General features: G+C 40.7%; 1 long non-coding RNA gene across 1 annotated transcript in view; it reads right to left on the bottom strand.

Annotated features, from left to right (window-relative positions):
* LOC130708994 (uncharacterized) overlaps window positions 1-16,154 on the bottom strand; it is an 84,656-nt gene extending 68,502 nt beyond the window's left edge. Inside the window, exon 1 of the long non-coding RNA XR_009009398.1 lies at window positions 16,069-16,154. This is a non-coding gene — a long non-coding RNA (uncharacterized LOC130708994). The remainder of the gene's footprint in view (window positions 1-16,068) is intronic.
* Between the last annotated feature and the right edge of the window lie 8,064 nt (window positions 16,155-24,218).

Genomic DNA, 24,218 nt, shown 5'->3' with positions numbered 1-24,218 from the left:
TTCCTGTTGCCACAGAGTTCACAATGCAGAGTAGGAGACAGACATTAAGTAAGAAACTTCAATGAAAAATGGGCATATTTTGTCTCCCATTGGTCCTTTTCCTTCCTCTTCCTTTCTTACTCCATTGACATTATAATTTTTCTCCCATCCTTTTGCCCCAAGGCTCCCAGATGCCATGTATCTAGAACCTTCCTTCCACCCTTGTGGCAATATCCCATCTTGGACTTTTCTATCTCACTTTTGCCTAGTGGGTGATTATTACATTTGGTCCGCTCACTGCCAGCCAGAACACCCATGGCTTGTGACCCATTTTTATCTGCCATGAGTCTTTTGGTCATTTTAAACACACAGAATTAGGAACAGTGTCAAGAACAGGGAGTAGTTGATGATCAACTTCAGAGTCCATTAATTAATTCATTTATTCATTCAGCAAGCATTACATAGCTGGTATCTGCCAGGAATTGAGGTATATGGATGCAAAGGAAAAACACAGTTTCTGCATAGTAAAAAAATATATAAATTTCCAAAGGAAACGACCCCCATCTATCTTCTTCATGACCCTGTCCCCAATATTTAACTCCTTAGCACAAGGTGGGAACTCAATAAATATTTGCAAAGTAAAAGAATGAATTCATATTTTGGCTGAAAAGACAGATATATAAAGAACCGTAATAAGGTAGGATGACCATTCATTCAATAAATATTGATTGAATAGCTGTACGTGTTACATAATATGTCAAATAAGACAGATGCTGTCCTTGCCCTTATGAACCTTACAGTTAAAAATTTGCACAAATAAGTATTGGAGTTATGATAAGTAATGTGAAGAAGTATAGGGTCTAGAGAGCGTAAAACATGATATGTTTACCCAGCTCATGAGAAAGCCCTATAACTCAATAAAGCTCAGATTACTTTTGAAAAACTGAAATATTAATATGGTTGAAACAGTTTGAGTGGGGGAAAGGAGAGAGTGGAAAGAGCGAGGTTAGGAAGAAAAGCAGAGATTGGATCCCCACGGTGTTAAGGCGAGATCCCCAGATGTGAGGGCAAGTTAAGGGTTCAGTGCTTATCTCGAGAGCAGTGAGAAGCTTTTCTAAGATTTTAAGAGCAAGATATGATGGGTTTTAATTTTTAGAAAATCACTCTGCTTTGAAGATAAAGAATGGGAAGAGATCAAGAATGGACAGTAGGAGACCAATTAGGAGGCTATTGCAGTAATCTAGGTATGAGGTGACATTGACTTGAACTAGGAGGGTGATATTGGAGACAGAAAAAAGTGGATGGATCCAAAATATATCTTGGCTGTAAAATCAATACGACATGATCATTGGATTGTGGGTGGGTGGTGGTGACAGTAAAGGAGAGAGGTTGTCAAGCATAACTCTCGTCAATCCCATAAATGTTGGTGTCATTTTCTGAGATTGAAAATACTGGAGGAGAATCACGTGTTTTGGAGGAACATTAGGTTCCTAACCTAGTTAGGTTTTGGATACTATCACCTTGAGATACCTGTGAGAGATCCAAATGGAGATTTCAAACAGTTTAATGGATACATACTGTGTGACTGCCTGGCCCAGCATTCTTCCTCTAGTATAATTATGAGGTGTGCATGTGACCCAATCTAAGGCAATCGTAATATCTTGACTCCCAGCCCACAGGGACTGATTCATAGAGAAGTCATGTGAACATCAATGGACCAATCAAATTCCTTCTCTTAGTCTGAGTGGACAGAAGAGAGATTTTTACACTCTGGTTGCAGAGCTGTGAGGATGTATGTTCAGAGCTCTTAATGATTATGGGGATTACATTGGCTTAGAAAAATGAAAATAATGTGCAGAGAGACAGGAGTCGGAGAGAAAGGATCCTGAGAATAACAGAGTCCTCTTGCTTCTGCCCCTGGTTCGGTTACATGAATTAAGAGTCAGCATGTGTCTATTAATCTCACACTCTCTCTCTGACTCTTTCTGTTTCTCTGTCTCTCCTTTTTTTTTTTTTTTGTTTGTTTGTTTGTTTGTCTGTTTTTTATCTTAAGCTAGTTTTGGGTGCGATTTTATCACTTATAATCATGACAATGCTAGCAATATATACAGTTGGATTCATTAGCTAGAACTCATACAGTGAGATCTTGGCTGTAGATATATTGTTGAGACTTGTTGATATATCATTTGAGACAGGGAGTGGACAAGGTCACCAAGAAAGAAAGGAAAGAGACAGAGTACTGAGGTCTAAGCTCTGAGGAACTCTAACACTAAAGATCCAGGAGAGGAGGATGAATTCCCAAGGAGGTTGAGAGAAATGTCCTAAGTCATTGGAGGAAAACCAGCAGAATGTGGTGTCCCAGATACTAAGGGTGTTTTAAAGAGGTGGCGATCGACTACATAGAATGTTCCAGAGAGGGCAAATATGATAAGAACTGAAAAGCAGCCATGGGATTGGGCAGCACAGATGTCATTGGTGCCTTTACCAAGAAAAATTTAGTGAAGTGAGAGGTCAGAAGCCAGGTGGAGTGGATTGAGGAGGAGATGGGGGTGAAGAAGTAAATAAAGCCTGAGTTTGGAAATAATTCTTTTGAGAATCCTAGCTGTAAAGGGGAGGAATGGGTAGGATGGCACTGGAGAGGGAGATCAAAGAGGGATATTATTTATTTTATTTATTTTTTTAAAGATGAGAGGTACTAAAACCAAATTATATTTAAAGATCTATTAGAGCACAGAGAAAAAGCAGGTAACTCTGCTTGGGTGAGTAGAAGAAGGTGTCCCTGAGGAGATAACGGTGAGCTGGGTTTTGAAGAAAGAGTAAAACTTTTCCAGAGGAAGATGGCATTGCATGCAAAAGGGGATTGTAAGCCAACACACAATGCTGCGTTTAAAGAATGGTCAACAGCTGAGAGCATGGAAAATTTTAGTCCTGGACCCTGTTAGAAGAAAGGAAAACCCATCCAAGACTTTTTCTACCTTTTATCTTTGTTCTCAATTTCATCTTTAAAATAATTGGTTAGACCAGATTATCTTTAAAGTCTGTACCAATATTAAAATCCACAGCTAATGGTGATATGTCTTGAATGTTTTGTTAGACTGATAGCAATACTCCCCCAAATGAATATGCCACCACAGCTGTTTTCTGAAATTATGCTTTATATTGTGAGGCTTCCAGGAGGTTGGAGGATCAGCTTAAAGTGGTCCCCTTAGAAAAAAAATAATCATGAAATATCTTTGAAGTCTACTGTGTTTTACCTTAAAGGTTCCTGTGCATCCTATTCCTTAATATATTTGACATGAGTACTATTAAATTGTTTTATTATTCACTGATGCCCCAGGAAGATAGGCCAGCTATACCCTTTAGATTTAAATATTTCCACATAGTTACATGCATAAGCTCTGAGCAAGGCTGAACGTCCCTGGCTGGCTTCTATTTCCTAGTCTTTCCTCACTTGCCCACTCACTACCAGCTTCATAGAGGCAGAGAGTCTGAGTGTCAGCTCTCTGCACAAGTGAAATATGGTAGAACCTGGGATAGAGAGGAAGGGAGCTTTAAGAGTAGCTTAAACTGAGTTAGTTGATCTTTATAAATGTCCTGTGCCAGCGGGAATCAAGTAATTGCATTATGAGCCTTAGAATCTTAGTTACATATCATAGGATTCACATCAACTTGGGTGTATAAAAGCCACATAAAATTGCCTGAAAGAAAAAAACAACACACATTAATTGGATTCTTTGCAAAAGACTGAAAAAAATGTCCCAGACTGATGAAGCAAGTTATTTTTAGACAATTTTGCCCTAAAATATGTTGGGCCTCTGTGAATGAGTTCATAACACATGCTAAAAACTCCTTTGGCTTGATCCTTTAAAAAAATCTCCATTTTTTTCCTTTTTATTACATAATAAAATAAAATGAGCTGTCTCCCAGTGCCGTCTCTTAGAAGCATTCCTCAGCTGAAATGTCTTTTTTCTGCTTCCATCTTCATGTTTACCTTCCTACGAGCCCCCTTCCTTTTTTTTTCATATGCCCTACTTTTGTAACCTAAAGACATTGATAGAAGTTTAAGTTCTTTCCACCATTCATTTAGTATTTTAGTTGTCCCCATCTTTAACCCATGAGCTCATCCTTATGATTCATCAGATTTCCTACATTTCAGCCCTCTGTCCTTTTTCTAATGAAAAAGTGGAGGACTACCACTTTACATGGCATTGCAAGGCAAGGATTAAGCCACTGGTAGTTACAGAGATCTGGCTTTGTGATAAGAGATCTGCCAATGATTAGAAGACTTCACCTACTTGGTCTTAAGATGGAATTAGTCCAGATGGTGCCAGTGGGAGTTAAGGGACTGTATGGTCCCGGAGCAAACACAATGCCTGTCTTTTGGATGCTCTTAATCTCAGAGGTAAATGAGGGAAATAGGGCTTTCTGAGGCCTTGGCCACACATTCCCCGGTGATTATAGTACCAAATACTCATGATTCAAAGTGACTGGTTATCAGATACTAGACACATCTTCTAAATCATTAAAGGATTTAAAGGTCTGCTTGATGGTCCCATGTTACTAAAATTAATGAATTTTAAAGTCATTTATTATATTTCTGAAGCTGCATCTACAGAGGTGTTCAATAATCTTGGTCATATATATCATTGGAAGGAAAGACAAATTTAATTCTTCAAGAAAGCATGACATGGATATAGATATGTTTCCTTAGTGTGTCCTGTTTACTTTGCTTACAGAACCTCTACTGTGTATATCCTGGACAAACTTCATGAACTCTACGCCAACAGGCATACTTATAGTGCTTCCTTCTTTATGTTTCTAGCAACCTAGAATTTGACATCACAGTTAAAGTAGATTCTTAGTATATGTATTGCTTTCAGGGGCTAGGAAAATCCAGAGGCCCTCTGTACTCACATGATCTTGCCCTTTAAATTATTCCCTAAAAAATTGTCTGATGACAGAAACAATCAATTTCCATTCTTCATGTGTAAGCTCAAATCTCTGATAAAATGCACATTGTCTGATTGAAACATTCTTTATATTGTTATCATTCATTTTGACTTTAATGTAAATGAAGATCCTGAGAAGTTGTGACTTAGAGTGGAGGGGAGAGCTGGGGTTACTGGGTGTTATTGGGTGATAATGAGGAAAGATTCGCTGAGGGTGGAAATGAATCAATCCTGACTTTGCTTAATTCAACAGTTGTGCATGAGATGAACTTGCTCTCAGTCAGGAAACTAGCGCAATTCCTCCAAAAGGAGGAGCTTCCAAACTTTTCTGTAACTAGGAATGGAATCTAAGGCCAGCTCCCATCTCTGGAGGCCCCATCCGAGGGCATCACCATCTATGTCAATGTGGGCAAATCAAAACGACTTCTTTGCAGAAATCGTAGGCATTTATATCCATCGCACATTCTTTATGGTTAACTTTCTTGCTTCTGATGACAGATTTGACTCTCGAAAAGGAGTGATGCAAAAACTTCCTGTCAAGTCATAGAGTTCGCACGTAGAGTTTTCTTTTCTTGTGATGTCTTTGTCTGGTTTTGCTAACAGGATACTACTAGCTTTAGTATAATGAGTTGGAAAGTGTCCCCTTATCTTTTCTTTTTTGGGAAAGTTTATGAAGGATCAGTATTTTTCTTTAAACATTTGATAGAATGCACCAGTGATACCATTGGACCTGGGCTTTTCCTTCTGGAAAGTTCTTTAATTACTACATTGTAGAGAAAAAGAAAGTAGATTAGTGGTTTTCTGATGACCACCTGGTAGTGGTTGATTGCCTAGTAACTGCTGAGGGGCTAAGGGTTTCTTTTTTGAGGGTGACGAAAATATTCTAAAATTAGTTTGTGGTGATGGTTGCACAACTATGTGAATATACTAAAAACACTGAATTGTTCACTTTGAGTGAGTGAACTCTATGGTATGTGAATTATATTTTGGTAAAGCTGTTTAAAAAACAGGTATTGATTCTGTTCATCATCTCTACTATTTCTGTTTTCAGTATATTATTAATTTCTGCTTTTTTTCGTCTTTTAAATTTCTTTAGGTTTGCCCTTTTTTTCTAGCTTAAGTTGCAAATTTAATTCATTCATTTTCAATTTTTAATTAGTTTACTTAAAGTTATATATTAACCTTTAAAAACATTTTAGCTACATCTAACAATTTTTAAAGTAATACTTTTATTCTGCTGTAAATATTTTGTAATTGTCATACACTTCTATGCCCCTAAAATTATAGCTTCCAAATACATAAAATGTATGAATATTTTGCAATGTCTGTGTGATTTCTGTTTTTCCCCATGAGCTATTCAGGAGCACATGTAAAAGTTTTAAAAATGTGTCTGTGTTTACTATCTCTTAATGGACTTTTATTTTCATTATTATGTAGTACCTAAATTTCTTGTTTAATAAAAAAAATATGTGTGATGTGCCTGAAATTCGATTTTGTCTAATATTGATATTGTTACACCAAATTTCTTTGGTTATTAATTGAATGACACCACTTTTCCCATAATTTTCGCTCTTTCTGTGTGATCACGCAATTTTGCTTAGTGTTTCTTATAAACAGCAAATAACTGTATTAAAAAATTCAATCTGTTTATCTCTGTCATTTATCAGACAAATTCATTCCATTTTCATTGTTACAATCACTGATATATTTGCACTCATTTCTACCACCTTATTTTTTTACTATCTATTTTTATTGGATTTAAATATATATATATATGTGTGTGTATATATATATATATATATATATATATATATATATATATACTTCCATGCTCTTTTTGGATAAAGTTGCTGTGTTTTATTTTTTATTTTTTTAGACAGGTCTTTTTAAAAAATATTTATTTATTTAATTTATTTATTTTTGACTGCATTGGGTCTTTGTTGCTGTGCGTGGGCTTTCTCTAGTTGCAGCGAGTGGGGGTTACTCTTTGTTGCGGTGCGTGGGCTTCTCATTGCAGTGGCTTCTCTTGTGGCGGAGCACGGGCTCTAGGCACGCAGGCTCAGTAGCTGTGGCTCACGGGCTCTAGAGCGCAGGCTCAGTAGTTGTGGTGCATGGGCTTAGTTGTTCCGAGGCATGTGGGATCTTCCTGGAAGAGGGATCGAACCCATGTCCCCTGCATTGGCAGGTGGATTCTTAACCACTGCGCCACCAGGGAAGTCCCAGTTGCTGTGTTTTTGTTTTTGTTATTGTTGCTGTTGTTTTAAATACTCTCCACACATCTTTTCTCTCTACTCTGTTGATTTGGAAGTATTCTATTATTTTAATTTTATTATTTCTATTATTTTAATTACCATCTCCAATCTTTGACCATGATATTTTTTCCAAAGTCTAAATTTATTCAAGAAATTTTCGAATGTTACAAACTCTCTGGGCATATTTAACTACTCATTAAACAACTACTTCCTGGAGTTTTCAAACTTTCCCCCCAAATTGCTAAAATAGCTTTTAAAATTGTTGATATTTTATTAAATTAATCAACATGTTTTGTTAATATTATGTTTATCACCATTTCTTGTATCCCATGTCCTCCCTCTGGGTCCATTTTTTTTTTAAAATTAAATATATCCTTTAATATTTGTGCTCATAAGCATCAATTGGTGGTAAACCCTCTTGCTCTTTCTTTATGAATCTAAAAACACCTTTATTTCTCTTCTTTTTTTTTTTATATTTATTTATTTATTTATTTATTTATTTTTGGCTGTGTTGGGTCTTCGGTTCGTGCGAGGGCCTTCTCCAGTTGCGGCAAGCGGGGGCCACCCTTCATCGCGGTGCGGGGACCGCTCTTCATCGCGGTGCGCGGGCCTCTCTCTATCGCGGCCCCTCCCGTCGCGGGGCACAGGCTCCAGACGCGCAGGCTCAGCAATTGTGGCTCACGGGCCCAGCTGCTCCGTGGCATGTGGGATCTTCCCAGACCAGGGCTCGAACCCGTGTCCCCTGCACCAGCAGGCAGACTCCCAACCACTGCGCCACCAGGGAAGCCCTATTTCTCTTCTTTTTATTTTTTTTTAATGATAGTTTGTCTGGGTATGAAACTCTAGACTGAGATAATTTCACTTAGTATTTTGAGGATATTATTCTTTTATCACCTCCTATCTACTCTTGCTGTCAATTTGTCAGTCCTTTGTAAGTAATCTGTCTTTTTACTCTAGTCGTTTTAAAGATTTTTTTTCCCCCTCCCTTTGTTCTCAATGATTTGTAGTCTCACTACATTTGTTACCTTGTAGTAATTAATATTTATTTATCCCTCTGGGTCCTTAGATTTAATTTTGAATCTGAGGACTCATGTCTTATAAACATTCTGTAAAATGTTCTGTATAAATGTTCTGTAAAAACATTAGCAAATCTCTCTTCAAATATTGCTTTTCTACCTTTCTGGGAAATTCTATTAAATAAATTGGACATTTCCATTTATCCTCTAAGACCTTTAACTGTTTTGTCATATTTTTCTTTCTTTATCTTTTTGTGATGCAGTCTAGTAAAACCCTCAGGGCTATCTTCCAATTCCCTGGTTCTGTACTGTCTAGTTGTTTATCAAAATTTTTTTCAATAAATACTTTTTTCACGTCTAAATTTTTTACATTGTTTCTTTTAGATTTACCTATTTTAATTTCTTCCTGATTTTGCTTGCCAATTATGTGTTCTATTTTTAGTGGATGTTATTCTTTCACTTATCTCCTTTATCATCCTGGAAGTCTCTGTTATCATCCTGGAAGTCTCTGTCAGGCTATTCTTGTACTTTAATTTTGTTTGGCTAAATGTATACCCTTTTTTATATTGATTTATATTGGCTGTGTCTTAGCATTCTTTTCTTTGTTTTTGGTATCATGGTTTCTAGGCTCATTTTGAGAAGGAATTAAGTTTTCTTTTTGTTGTTTTCCTTCTCTGCTTATCCCTCTCTCTCTAGTTTTTACAATTGCCTCCATCTGGCTTCTTGGGGTTTGTCGACCAAACAAGTCTTATGTTAACAGGTTTGGAGCTCACATACCTTAAGGATTATGGCCTCAAGGATTAAGGTTTATGGGCAATCTGGTCATAGAGCCAGAAGTTAGCTCCTTTTGGTTCCTGGAAATGAGGCTGTTTTTATGTCCTACCAATTCAAAGAGGCAATATTCCCAGGCAACAATTAGCAGAGCTTTTCTCAACCTTTATTATTACTACTACTAATACTACTGTTGTTCTTTTTTTTTTTAATAAGGGGAAGTTCCACCCCAGTCTCCAGCTTGAGTCCTGTTGCCACTTCATACTGAGTAATTTTAATTACTATAATCTCAGATGAACAAAACTCCCAGATTTCTTTGCTTGCTTCCTTCCCCAGAAGCAGGCCCAGCTCTTTGTGCCACGTGCTACTGATTGCTTTGCTTTTCTGGTACGCATACCCAGTCCATGTAGGTGCTTATTGTGTTTTGAACCTACTTATATCATTCTACTTTTTTATTTATACTTCACCTATCATTGTCCTTATTTGAAGGGGGGATTGAGTATAAAAAGCACATACTTACTAATATAATCTTAATACCTGCTTAGGGTGATTCTTGCTTAAATACAATTTCCAAATTGCTTTAAAAATAATTTGAGCCCAACTGAAATAAACACTTTCTTAATGCTTTCTTAAACTTTAGAGCAGTGTTGTCCAATAGCAATGAAATGCAAGCCACATATATACTTTTACATTTTCTAGCAGCTACAGTAAAAATATTTTTTAAAAACAGGTGAAATGAACTCTCATATTTTAGTTAACCCAGTATATCCAACATATTATCATTTAAAATAAAACCAATATGAAATTATTAATGAGATACCGTTATTCTTCTTTTCACACTAATTCTATGAAATCTAGCATGTATTCTGTACTTACGGCGCATCTCAATTCAGAAGAGCCGTGTTTCAAATGCTCAATAGCCACATGTGGCTCGTGGCTTCCATATTGGATGGTGCAAATTTATAGTATTTATCAAATAATAGTAAATCTAATCACCACCATCACCAGTTTGGACTTTTTAAATTTCTTTTGTTCCAAGAATTTCATTAAGTAATTAAGACACACAGAGCAAAATTTAGATGGCCGCAAAAGCTGTATGGTCTTCTATATTATACTTGTCATCACAATGCTAGTATATTTGGAGAACTTTCCTTAGCTGCTTTTTCTGAACTCACGAAAGATAGTGAAAGTCTTGTGTGTACAAATTTACGACAGAAATAAGACCATTTAGGCTTTCAATCTTGAAAAACTGGTTTCTGAAAAATCAAAGTTTCCGTTTTTTTCTGAGTGACAGGAAATGAGAATATATAGGGTTTGAAATGGTCATTACATTAATTACTTAATGAATTAATTAAGAAGTTAAACTCCATTTACTACCGAAAAGCATTTGAAGGTGCTAGTAAGAATTAGAAAGGAGTCAGAAGTGTAAAGTATGATGGAGTTTTATGAGTTTATATGGATTTTCTTTCAGTTAGGATTAATTTTCAATTCCCCCTAGACATAGGATATTTGGTTTTTCTGAGTGTTCTAACAATGATTTTGAAAGGCTGTTTACCGTCTAACATCTCAGGTATCTCAGACACCTAGGTAGATCTGTTGGGTGCAAGAACTCCTTGGCCCTGTGTGGTATTAACAAACCTTGTTACTTCCGGGGAAAGTAATCCTTTCAAAATACTTGGTTACATTGTTAAATCACTTGTTTTCTAAACCATGGGACTACTTTCTCTCAAGATCTCGAAATCACACTCCTTTATAAAATTGTTTATTTCTACAGCTTAGAAACATTGATAGTTCATCAACCTCTTGATTTTATGGCCAATCTTTAGACATGCTAATTTGTCACATCTTTTGAAACCCCTTCCTTCATGGGGAGTGGTTTTCCCCAGTAATTCCCAATCATGTTACATTTAATGAGAACAACACCAGTAATCACATTGGTACATAGCCCTTTTCTCTTTGGAATCTCTAAATGGTTTCCAGATTGGTGAGGGGTTGGTTTTCAAAAGCTCCTTGTGAAGAAAGAAGGGGAGGGGATGAGTTCCTAAGCAAGGTAGTGGGGATGAGGCTCTGGACAAAACTGAATCGTTACCCATGTTGTTCAGTCCATCTGTGCTGTAACATTTCCATCCTGACTGAATGTGCCAATGAGCTGAGATGCACCTATTTGGCAGGGACTCCTCTTATGCTGGCTGGGGAACCATCATGCTGTCATCACAGCTGGATATGACAGGTTCCAGGAACTCAGAAATTGTTCTTGACATGATGGGAAACATATTTCTGTCTGAGCATCAGGAATGCGTCATTTCCTATGTAAGGAGTAATAGTACTGCTGCACCCCCAGCTCTTTCTATCTCAGTTGCCATGGCTTATTGTTCCCTATGGCACTTATCACCCCATAACATGTTACAATACTTGTTAATTTTCTGCCTCTACCCACTAGCAAGTAACCTCCATGAAATCCCTAGCTTTGTCTGTTTTGTTCACAGGTGTGTTTCCTGCCTCAGACACTTAGTAGGAGCCCAGTAAAGCTTTATTGAATGAAAGAATGAATTTACACGCACGAATCCTGCCTTCTTTCAAATAGTTAAGTGGAGTTAGGGAAGCCTAGATTGAGATCACAGCGCTCTGGTTTGTGAGCTGTGAGATCTTGAGCAAGTTCTCTGGCTTTCAGGTGTCTCAGGTATGAAATGGAGCAATAATATGTACCTTGTAGGTCAACTGAGGATTAGATGATGTCAAATGCTCAGGCAAGCTCAGGACCTGGCCTGCAGTAAGCACTCAACAAAGGGCGACTATTTGGAAAAAATGCATCACTATTCCAGTGGTTCCTCACCCAGAAAGTTGTTAGCACTCAGAACCAGCTGTTAGAATTCAGAACCTTCACTTCAACCACAGAGGTTTAAGCCTCAGGGCTAAGTCACATTCCTTCAAGGATCTGGGCAAAGACCTGGGCCTGTCATGGGTCCCAGAGTCTTTAAGGCAGCGGAATGTGCTTAGGGGTTTTCCAGCAAATTTCAACACAGTCTTCAGGAATACCTTGTTCCGCACACTGGGGCCATCGGTTGGCTTTGTACTCCAGCCCAGTGGGGACAGCTGCCGAGAAGGGGAGGGGCTCGTGATGCCCCACAGCATGTAGCTTTCAACAAACAGAAGGGTAAAAATTTGGTTCAGCCCCCTCTGGCTGGGGGTTATCAAGCTGGCTTTGCTAAAGGGTGCTTTGTCCTTATTTGGATGGGGTGAGAAGTGGTGATGGGAGGCAAGAAAGTCTGGGGTGGGGTCCCTCCTAGACCCCTGATTACCAACCCTAGCTGTTAGCTAGTGCTGAAACAGCAGCGTCAGTGTGGCGACAGTTGACTCACAGCCCAAACCCTCATCTTTGGAAAGAGAGATACCTGGGCGGTCCTGCTTCTCCTCCTGGGCCCTCCTGGAGGAGGCATACCTCTGAAAGCAAGTGAGTGTTAAGTGCATAATCTTATCTGCTTCTCAAAGCACACAAGGAATACTTTCCCAATCATTTGAAATAAGTGGCATTGCAAAAATGCAATATTAAGCTGATAAGCATTCCTGAAAGCTCCAGGAGTGGGTAGATGTAGGATCACTTCAAGCAAGCTAATAATACAGTGTAATAAGTGAGACAGAAATGTGAAAAGCCACTTTGGAGTTGTTTGCACTTTTACGCATGTGAGCTATTGTTATCATTACTAATACGCAGACTATATGTTTCAGATGAAGAAAAGGGAGGTAAAAGGATTTAAGAAACAGGGTGTGCAAATAAAGATTTCTATTAAAACACATATGTGCATGCATGGGTGTGCTTGTACACATGCACATGCACACATGTGCACATACACTGTCTTTGCAAGGTACTCATTCTCTCTGACTTCTGGACAGAAAGTGGTCATGCGGAGCCCTGACCCTACACACTGTGCCCACTCCCAGCTCCCATCTCAGCTGACTCCCCGCAGGAATGCTAGGAATGCCCTCCCTCCCCGTCCCTGCCCCCCATGCCATCCCACCTACCAAAATCATGGGCTCCAATCCCAGAGCCTGGAGAATCCTTCCCTAGGCCTTTCACGGTGATCCACATTCTACTTTCTCTAAATGTCTGTCACATGTTTGTGTTGTCCCGTTTCTGTAACTGGAAATTTGTTTTTGTAACTGGAAGAGGGGAATAAGCCAATCCCTTCACTCCATTCCCCATACTGTCGACCACCCTGAACAAGGTAGGGGCTACGGGGCTTCTTGCTCAGAGGGTCATAAATCTTCACACTCCCTCTTCCTCTGATGGAAGGTCTCTGAGAGGCCTCCCTAGGACAGGGAGGTGACCCAGCGGACAGAAAAGTAGCATTTCAGAGCTTTTGCAGGGCTTCCTGCAGCCGTCTATGATTAGCGGGTCCTGACTTATCTGGGGTTTCTTAAGCAGGGGTCAGGGGTCCAGGGGCAGCCTGGAGTCCCTCTGAGGGTGAGCAGAGCCGGGGGTGGGGGGGGGGGGCGACGACACTTGACACTTTCCAGTACATTGATATAAAGTATGAATTCCACAGGCTAGAATTACACTGTATTAGTGTGGAATGGGTTATGCTGTATTCAAAAAACATGCTTGTTCCTAGATATTGAAGTACATCCCATGATGTTAAAAAGAAGTGGTTATTTCTGGAGGTGGTGAGTGTGCATGGTGTGTGTGTAATCAGCAAGCCCTCCTTCAGTGGCCTGCCCTGGAGACCCCCAAGGAGACTGTACTTCAAAGCCCCTCCCAGATCCCATGCAGTCAAAAACTTCATTGAGCACCTACTCTGTGCCAAGTAATGTTCTATGTAAATGAACCAGTTCTCACCCCCAAGGAGGTCACAGCCTGCCAGGAGGCCAGAGGAGACAAAGGCAGAGGGTACACAGAGCGGTGGCAGGGGGAGGCTGATAGCCCAATTTAGATGAGTAAGATGATTAAACACTGATGTGAAGCGAATTCTAGAAAGAATTCCTCTCTCCTGGTGTAGAAACAATTTCCTGTAATTCTTTTATGGAGAAATCTAATCTCATGAGGGTTTTTTCTTTTTTTTTTGTCCCTTTCCTGACTAATTTGTTTTTCTGGGGTGTGTGTGTGTGTGTTTAACTGTCATTGAGATTGCCATACACAGGGCCTTGGCATAGCCTGAACCCCATGTCACTTTTACTCTTCCTTAAACCCTTTCAGTGCCCCCCACACCACTATACACACCATACACACACCCCACACGACACCACACACACCCCTTTGTGTTGGGATGTCCTAAAATGCAGTGACCTGGGCTTACCAGGTGCCTTGCAGTCTTCCATCGCATAACATGGCCGTGGGGAGAGGGGACACTGGGCAGGCCTTTCTCCCCCTAAGACAGTTTATGGCTAAGAGCAGCCTCTGGGGAGTTTCTGGGATCTGTTCTTATTCCTATTCATACCTTTACATCAAAATTGACTAGGAACATAATAATCCTTATGACTTGCTTGAAAGGACATAGGAAGTCAGGTTTTTTTTTTAATTTACTTTTTCTAAAAGGCTACAATTAAGGCAGGAAGGAGCAGAGCATCACTCCACTGGGCTCGGCTGGGACGGGTCATCTGCGTATCTTTCCCATTTTATCCACGGTTCACCTTCCTCAACTACATGGGGAGTCACCTCGGAGGTGATTTCAGATGCCTTCCTCACCCGCACGTTTAACCCATCCTTCTCAGGCTGTTCTCCCACTGCCCGGCCTCTGCGCTTCAGTCATTTCCCCTCCTGAAAATGCTCTGGGCCTCCCAGTCTCCTGGCTTGACTCACCTTTGCCCCCTGACCTGAAAGAGTAACCTCTTCCTGTCACCCCTCCATCCACTGCATTGAGTCGTCCTACCCCTTCCGGAAAGCATTGCTGAAATTCCACCTTCTTCATGAAGCCTGCCCGAATCCACTGAGCCAGGACAGCTCACTTCTCAACTTGGAGAGGATTCTCTGTGCTCACGTGGTGCTGATCTCATTCATTTATTTGACAAATATTTGTTAAACAGCTAGTATGCACTAAATAAACATCACGCTCCTTGTGGGAGATACAGCGATGGATGAAACACAAAGCTTTCTGTCCTATTGTTGGTCCCCAGACTGCTTGTAGCTTCTTTGTACAGGAAGACTGGGTGTAACACTTCCTTGTACCCCCCAGAAGGTAGTAAGAATTCAGTCGAATTTATTGAACTGATTAACCAATGAAGTCATTCTTTCTTTCGTGCAATGCCATACAGAGTTTGAGTCAACACTGTAAATAACCCTTCTGAATAACCAAAGCTGAGTGTGGAAAGAAGAGGAATACATTTCACTCTTATTAAAAACAGCGTGTGATTGTTTTCTGTATCAAATGTAGAATCCCGGTTTTATCAAACATATCTCAGAGAAACACCCCAGCCCCCAAGACAGACAGCGGTTGTAAACATCTCCCCTTCCTGCACAGAGACTGGAATTCCAGAGCCTGACCTGTGAAATACCAGTTCTCTTCTCCCTCCCCAGGATGGAAGCTAAGCCCCGAGGGTATGTGCGTGTTTAGACCCTCTGGGTGATGCCTACTACAGGACTGGGAGTTAGCTCAGCCCACAGACCACTAGCAGAGGGGTTGAGAAAAGACAGACGGGGCTCAGAGGAAAGGAACACAATTGCTCAGTGACCCACAATCCGGATCCTAGAAGGCTCATTATGGTTAGACACATTGCTTCACTATTGACCTTGTTCTTTGATACATACATTCTCATGTGTACACTGTGTCTTTTTCTAACCAGTTCCTCCTTCCCACCAACACCAACATACTAAAAGATGGCAAATGGCACGTATACTGGCATTCTTCTACAGCTTAAGACCCAGTCAAGACTCTTGATGCCTTAAAAGAAAAACAAATGACATCAACTGTTTCCTTCCTGATAACTACACTACTTTACAGGAACACTGAAGTTTTGTTTATAAAAATACACTGATGATTACATAACCACTGAGATCTACATTCTCACCATATTTTGTTTATTACAGACTCAATTAAAAATTTCAGCCCTCGTGTAATCTTCCTTAAGCTTTGTGGTTTATTTGACAATCTGGTGAACCTTCACACTTACCTGAGGGTTGGTTGTGCGTTTTAAGGTGTCAGAGCATGAGGAGTTCTATGCTGAGGTGAAGGAGGCTAAATGGAATAGGCTTCCTGTCTTAAATTAGCCATTAGGTCATAGGCTTCTGGGGGCCCCATGACATCAGGTGACCAGAGTGGTGGAGCATCAGAAGTCCATGAGTCACATGATGGCTGGGGAGGAAACTGAACAATTCTCCTGTCTAGCTGAGATTGTTAACGCCCAGGCTGGGGAAGAGCTGTGTCACCCTTCTGTGGCCCTGAGCTGGGCAAACCTGTGGGTTTCTGGAGAAGCCTCTGTTTGTATGGCTAAATAATAAAAGACTGTCTTAGATGGGCCTATGCTTATACTGAGTGATGAACCATTATTAGAGTCCTGCTAACTGATCATACTTTTGACTGACTAATGAGGAGTCTTATGGTTTTCAGCAGTCAAGTCCATGGGTGTTGGGAGTGGGCCAGAGGAACTCGTCCGTCAGTCCTTCTGCACCATGCATTCTTTCCTCCTCTTAATATCAGCAAACGCTATGCTCTGAGCTCAACGTGTGCCTCCAAATTTATACGTTGAATCTCTGATCCCCAAAGAGACGGTATTTGGAGGTGGGGTCTTAAGAGGTAATGTGGTTTGGATGAGGTCCTGAGGGTGGAGCTCCCATGATGGGATGAGTGCCCTTACAAGAAGAGACAGCTTCTCCATCACATGAGGACACAGCGAGATGGCAGCCATCTGCAAGCCAGAAAGAGAGCCCCGCTAGACACCAAATATGCCAGCAACTTGATCTTGAACTTCCTAGCCTCCAGAACTGTGAGAAATAAATGTCTATTGCCTAAGCTGCCCAGTCTATGGTATTTTGTTATAGCAACCCAAGCTGACCAAGACAAGCTGTTTGTACTTGTTGAAAAGAAAATTGCTCACACCCAACTCTTTTAAGCACACTACCCTCTTTTCTCTTTATTCACCTAATAATTGTAGTATTTAATTAGCATCTTTTTATGTACTCTCCTTTATCTTTTTATCTGTCCCAATATCCTTTTCCACCTCACTGCTTATCTTTTCTGCTTTTACATAATTACCTGGATAAATCCTAGTGCATGTATGTCAAGACTCAGCTCAGGTGTCCCCTCCGACATGAAGCCTTCCCTGCTCTCTTCTCCTTCACCCCAGCCTGGATTCAGCACTCCCATAGCACCCCATTGTGGCTCCTACCAAAACCTCTATTCCTCTGTGTTCTACTCTTTAATGTCCTTCACTAGACTGAGTTTCTCATTGAAGGCAAGAGTGTGTGCTGAGTTCCAGGAGCAGAGCCTAGAGCAATAGGCACAGAAAATGCTTATTGAGTGAAAGATGTTTTTCAGTGAAATCCTTGGAACAGAGAGTTAAGTCGCTGATACAAATTAGGGTCAGTGTGCAGGGAAGGACATGGGGGAGATGTGCTGGGCAAAGACTAGGGAGCCGCCTGGGGTTAGGTAGGCACTTTCAAGTTAAAATGGGGCCTCAAATGTTGCTGAAATTGTTGAGACAAAAGCAGTGAAGTAACAGAGGAGTCTGTAATGGAACCGGGTTGTAGAAGCCCATAATGCGGTATCTCAGGAAGTGATGAAGTTCAATATGGAGGGTCAGAGACTCTAGAATTTTTACCCATTTGAACAACTGTCATGGGTTAAATTGTTCAAAAGATGTTGAAGTCCTAACTCCTAGTACCTGTGAATGTGACCTTATTTGGAAATAGGGTCTTTGCAGATGATCAAGTTAAGATGAGGTCACTAGGTTGGGCCCTACTCCAATATGAATGGTGTCCTCATAAAAAGGGAAAATTTGGACACAGAGACAGAAACACATGAAGGGAGATGATGTGAAGACATAGGAGAATGCTATCAGTAAGCCAAGGAATGCCTGGGGCTGCCAGAGGCAGGAGAAAATAATGGAAAAGGTTCTCTCTCCCAGCCCTCAGGAGGAACCAACCCTGCAGACACCTTGATCTCAGTGTTCCAGCCTCCAGAACTGTGAGGAAATAAATTTCTGTCGTTGAAGCCACCCTGTTTGTGGTACTTCGTTAACGACAGCCCTAGAAAACTAGTATAAACTTCTCCACCAGACTCTGAATGGGGATAATTTATCCTGGAATCTCTAGCACCTGGCATATTCACGACATGTTTGCAGGAATCTGAGGATTAATTCGCCGTGACAGAGGCTTGAAGTGCCTCTAAGGCAAGCTTTCCTCAGACTTTAAGTTGGAGGACAAGAGGCTAAAAAGGGTAGACAAATGAGAGGCTGGAATTGGTACACACCAGAATTTTGCCCAAGCTTTTACTGTCACCACCCACCCTCCACCCCCAAATCATGACACCTTCTCAATACAGAGACCCCAGCAAGACTCCAAGATCCAAGAAGGCCGTTTGTGTTTAAAGCCATCACTGACTAACGAGGATGAGTGAGAACACGATGTCCTCACCCTGGGTCCTGCCCCCATTCCTACCCTGGGGTTTAGCTACCCCACAATTGCATAGGAAACTCTTGTTTCTTATTATTTAAAGGTTAACTTGAAATTCATTTCTGATGAGAAAAGTAAGAAAACTCTGGAAAGCTGTGCTTGAGTAAATGTTTTACCTTAGGTTAGCTTCCAATTCCAGAAACTTTGAAAACTATAAAGCTGGAGTGATGGATTTATGTGGTTCCCTGACCAATACAGATATTTGTAATAATAATAATAATAGAGCAAAAGATAGCACAACCTCAGAGTTTTTTCCCTTTACTCAGCTGAAAATTAAACCAGACAGGCAATTACCAAGGTTTTGCCATAATATATAATATGTATACACTGCATTTATGCCATATTTCATATTACATGGTTATTATTCTGCATTTTCATCCAATCATCTTATTTTTATGTGGTGAATGCCTACAAGCTAAAAGTCAAGTGAGAAAGATGCTGGTGGAGAAATAAAACACAGACTCAGTAAAATAGGGCCCATTAAAGAATGTGACCACCGTTACAATGGACCACAATTGGGGGTGTTGACAATGAACTCTTGAAGACTGGGAAAATACTAAGGTACTAAGGTGAGAAGCACCATCTCTAATACCATTTTTACTGTTCCAGTTCTGTAATTCATCCTGCTATCATACACAATCATTCCTCATTTGTCTTTCTCAAGCATCATGGTTAGATAGCTTTGTGAGTGCTTTTGCAATGTTCTACTCACTTAACTAAAAAAAAAAAAAAATTAAACGAGGAGAGTACCATGTTAAAATAGAATTGACGATGTCTTTAAGTATGTTTTTTAGACCCTAGAGAATGCCATTGTATATTCTGACATGTTATTAGAGGAAAACGAAACCGCTCTATTAAATTCTAAAAATAAACTTGGATCCATTTTTACAGCTCATTCAACCGATTTTCTAAGTTATGAGTCATTTGTTTGGTGCTTTTGGTGTTTGATGTCATTTACTTGAAGCTAAGTTGAATCCTATTTTGGGTATGTAAGCAAAGAAATGAAGGATTATAGTAAATTGGCCTGCTATTCAGAGTTAAAAAAATGTTTTTCCTAACAGTGTTTGGTCTGTCTTTTCTTTTGCCTTCTTTCCTCTTTCTAAATTCCTGAACTTCCTCTGTCTTTTCTTCTGGAGCTAAAGTTTTGTTTTCTTTTGTTTATTTCTTTCTCACTTGCTCTAACTTTTCCCTTTTTTCTTCTGGAGTTAATGTAAACCATCACCACTGGGAAGTCCGGAGTTTTCCATCCTGAGGATAAATGCCGCTCAGCCAAGTAGGTCTGAGGGTAAAATTCAACTTCTTAATCATATTCTAAAAAGTAGGCTTGGTAGAGAGAAGCTCTTTTTTTTTCCTCCAATGTAGGAGAAAGTGGTCACGTGAAGTATATTAAAACTGAAGGATGTAGATACCACTTACTGGCACCGTAACTTATATGTAAGTTATCATCTGTTATAATTACATATTGGACCATATATTCTGACTTTGAGAACCAAAAATCAGCATGCATATGTTATGAGCAATTCTATTCTGACCCACCAAAGAGCAGTAAATGACAAAGCAATCTGTCAAAATATGTAACTTCTTTTCTATAATCACTAGGTATAGTGAGCTAGTTAAACGCAGGATGTGGGACCATTTATTTCTGCTCTGTAGCTTAACGTCTAGCTCACAGTAAGGCTTCAAAGGTGAAAGTGAATCAAACTAAAGGAGTAAACCCTTGATGAGAATCAAATCTGTAGCTGCCTGTTGGAATAGGCTTTTCTCTCCTTCCCTTAAATTCTGGGGAATTCCTTGTAATCTTTGAGTAACTTGATTCAGAGCCTAAGCACTTGATTCTAGTCTTTCATTTTCTTATCACTGACTGTAAACTTTGAAGAAATTACGGATTCTGTGTTGCCTTAGCAGACAGAGCTTGTAAATGCACTGTATAGTGGGGAATTAACAAAACCAACTCAATTCACAGTGGCTGCTGTGATCAGAACAGCTAAGGTGGTCAACCAGAATAAATCTTAGAGGGCTGCTTTCCTTTCGCCAGAAACAGAAATGCATTCTTGGGCATAAATCAATGTATGGCTTAAGGCCATCAAGTGGATTTCTCAACCGTCTTCTCTATGGTGCAGTGCACTGTGTTGGAACCCCATAGCTTGAATTCTTGATCCTCAAGGCATGGCCAGGACACTGAACTCCAGGTCAGTTAGGAATTCCTGGCAGTGCTTAGGCGTCCAGGTAGTCACGTGAGAGGCAGCGGAATTCAAACAGATGTTATGCTGGGGTGTCCAATTCTGTGCAGAGTCAAAGTGATCCCCATGTAATGATCCTGTTTGATCACTCATCCCTGTAGGCTATTTGGAGACATTTAGGTGATAATAGAACCACCTATAGCCTAGTTGGATGGAAAGAACATGGCATTTAGAGGCAGCCCAATGTGACTAAAAATTCTGGCTCCAACATTTACTGTGTGATCTTGGGTAAATTACTTAAACTCTTTGAGCAGCATAGTTTCCTCATCTACAAATTAGAAACTATTCCTATATTGTAAGTTGTTATTTCAGATTAAATGAGATTATACCAAAAAAAGTTCTTACTACAATCCATGGCATACAGCAAATACCAAATAAAAGATAGCCCTTCCTCCTCTCCGCCTGCTCTTCTTATCCTTCCTATTTTTCTTCTTCTTATTTTTATTCTGTCTGTGTAACTGGAGCAAATACTCAGCACAGAAGGCTGCAACCATCATGCATAGAACCAGGTGTGATTCAGGATGCTGGGCCTCCTCCTGGCCTTGTGTGAGTGTGTGTGTGTGTGTGTGTGTGTGTGTGTGTGTATGCACGCATGTGCAAGAGCAGGGAAAGGGTTTTGGGTGGAGGGAGAAGGTGACAGACTTTCTAAGGCAAGGGTGTTATCTCATACCACCCAGTGCCTGAATTCCCCACCCACCTCCTTCACAGCTTAGGCTCCTTGAGCCAGAGCGGATGACGTGCTGTTTTGATATGATTGCTAACTCTGCAGCCTCTCCAATCCCCATGTCCTAGAGGGTGTGTGGAAAGAGAGAGGCGGTATCTTTCTAATGGATGGCTCTGCACCTCACGAAGACTACTCTCAAGTTGACGGGATTCAGAGGGTTGCTGGCCTCCAGTCACCCTTCCCTTCACTCCAGTCGGCTTTTGGTGAAAGCAGGGCTACTCAGAAGCTTTTTCATCAAAACATTATCAAATGCCAGCGTGCACGTGGCCTGAGCGGAATATGGGCTGTTAAAGGCTTGAGTGCTGCCTCTCTTTCATGTTTGCACAGCAGCTGCTGCTCTTCGCTGGGCCAGCCCTATAGGCTGCAAAGGACGGGGGCGAATGGTCCAGAGCAAGACTCCACTGAACTGGAATGGAGCCAGGGATGAGCGCACGGAGCCAACCCGTCCAGCCAGGGACCTGAGAGCCCTTTCTTCCTGTGTCCAGCCTCGTTTGCTCTGAAGACAGACGGGGAACATAAAGGCTCTCTTCTGGCTGTGATGAGGCATTCAGGTGATAGAAAAGAAAGCCAGAGAGAGGCTGGGGAAGCGAGACAGGAATTGCTGTTTATTGACTTGTTAGTGACCCACAAGGTACAAGGCCTTTCACTTGGCTGCTTCGTTATCCCAAACATTGGGACAAGGAACAGTCAAACGGAACACAGTAGGAATCCATGATGTAGAATTTGACAGACAAGAAAAACAATGTCTTGGGCAAACCAGCTGTCTGTAACTAGATGACCAAACTTAAGGTGTGAGAAAGAGGTGGATAAACACAAAGCCAGAGAAAGGAGGTACCAATCCAGTCATCTATTTATTTAGTTAAGATTATTCACCAAATACCTATTATGTGCCAGGCATTGAGCTAAAAGCTAAGGTTATAATAGCAAACAAATCAGATATAGACTCCCCCCATGCTTGTAGAATCTGGTGTGGGATCTTACAGCCTAGATAAGTGAACATTCATTTATACAATAATGTTTCAGTTACTAGTGCTCTGTAACAAATCATCCCCAAATCTAGCAGCTTAAACCAACCACTTTATTATGCTCATGGCTCTGCAGCTTAGGAATTTGAATAGGGTACAGAATTCCATGATGTCTGGGCCTCAGCTGAGAAGACTCATGGTTGAGGGTGACTCAAGGGCTGGGGGCTAGAATTATCTGAAGATGTCTTCACTCACTTGGCTGGCAGTCCTTGCTGAGCTGTCATCTGGGAGCTATTGTCTGGAACACCTACATGAGTCATCTCCACCATGACTATCTTAAGGGAGACCGTCTTAAGGGAGACTTCTCACATGGCAACTAGCCTCCCCCAGAGCAAGTGTCTCAACAAAATCAGACTAAAGCTTCAGGGCCTTTTCTGAACCAGCCTTAGAAATCATGGGCCATCACTTCCACCATCTTCTACTGGTTACTAAAGCCAGCCTAGATCCCAGGGAAGGAGAATCAGACTCCTCCAACCTCTGTCCCCAACCTCTTGATGAAGGAGAATAAGGTAAGACTGTGTGGGACAGGAGATACAGTTGTGGCCATCTTTAGAAAATAAAATATGCCAAAAATACAGTGAAATAAGCGCTATGGTAGGGAGGACAGGAGAACATATAAGGGGACCTAATCTTGGCTGGTAGCGTTAACCAATAATTTTTCAAAGGAAGTGCCTACTAAGCTGAAATGGAGGCTCAGTGGAAGTTAGCTAAAGACTGTCTTAGTTCAGGCTGCTAAAACAAATTATCATAGGCTGGGTGGCTTAAACAATAAACATTTATTTCTCACAGTACTGGGGGCTGGAAGTCTAAGGTCAGGGCACCAGTGTGATCAGGTTCTGATGAGGGTCTTCTTCCCGGTTTACAGACCTTCTCTTTGGATCCTCACACAGCAGAGAGAGAGAGATCTACTCTCTTCCACATCTTATGAGGACACTAATTCCAGATGGAAGTTCTACCCTCATAACCTAATCACCTTCCAGAAGCCTTGTCTCCTAATATCATCCATTTGGGGGTTAGAGTTTAAACATATGAATTTGGGAGCGTTCAAACATGCAAAGTTCGAAACAAAGACTATGTGTAAAGTAGTATTTTAAGCAAATAAAACAGCATGGGCAAAGGCCCAGAGGCTGGTGGGAACGTAGCCATATATGGAACTGAGATAATTTTCACATGGTTGCTTTGCAGTGTGTGAGTGTGGTGTCCCGTCACGGAGGATGGGATAGAGGTTTTGGAGGGAAGTTAGCATGTGTACATGTGTGTGTTTCTGGAGGATAAAAAATGAAGCTGGAGAGGTAAGCAAGGGCCAGATCATGAAGATTCTGGGGAAACATACAAGGGAGTTTGAACAATAGTTAATGGGAAGCGAAAAGAAATGTTGTCTGTATATAGAAAGGCCACTACAGGAAGCATAAAAATGAGAACAGAATTCAAATGCAGGCAGCCCGTAATTTTCCAAAACCCAGACTCTGGAAAAAATAGGATGTTTATCTTGCCTGTTTGGATGAAAGTGCATGGTGCTCATCTCCTTTATTATTATTTTAAAAATGTAAATGAGTAGAGTTCCCTGTGTTATACAGGAGGTCCTCTGCTCAGTACTCTGCAATGGCCTATATGGGAAAAGACTCTAAAAAAAGAGTGGATATATGTGTATGTATAACTGA

This window comes from Balaenoptera acutorostrata, chromosome 10, assembly GCF_949987535.1.
Source record: "Balaenoptera acutorostrata chromosome 10, mBalAcu1.1, whole genome shotgun sequence".
In the NCBI taxonomy this organism is placed as follows: domain Eukaryota; kingdom Metazoa; phylum Chordata; class Mammalia; order Artiodactyla; family Balaenopteridae; genus Balaenoptera; species Balaenoptera acutorostrata.
Note: the sequence above shows the minus strand (reverse complement) of the source record. Positions and strands in the feature narration are given on the sequence as shown.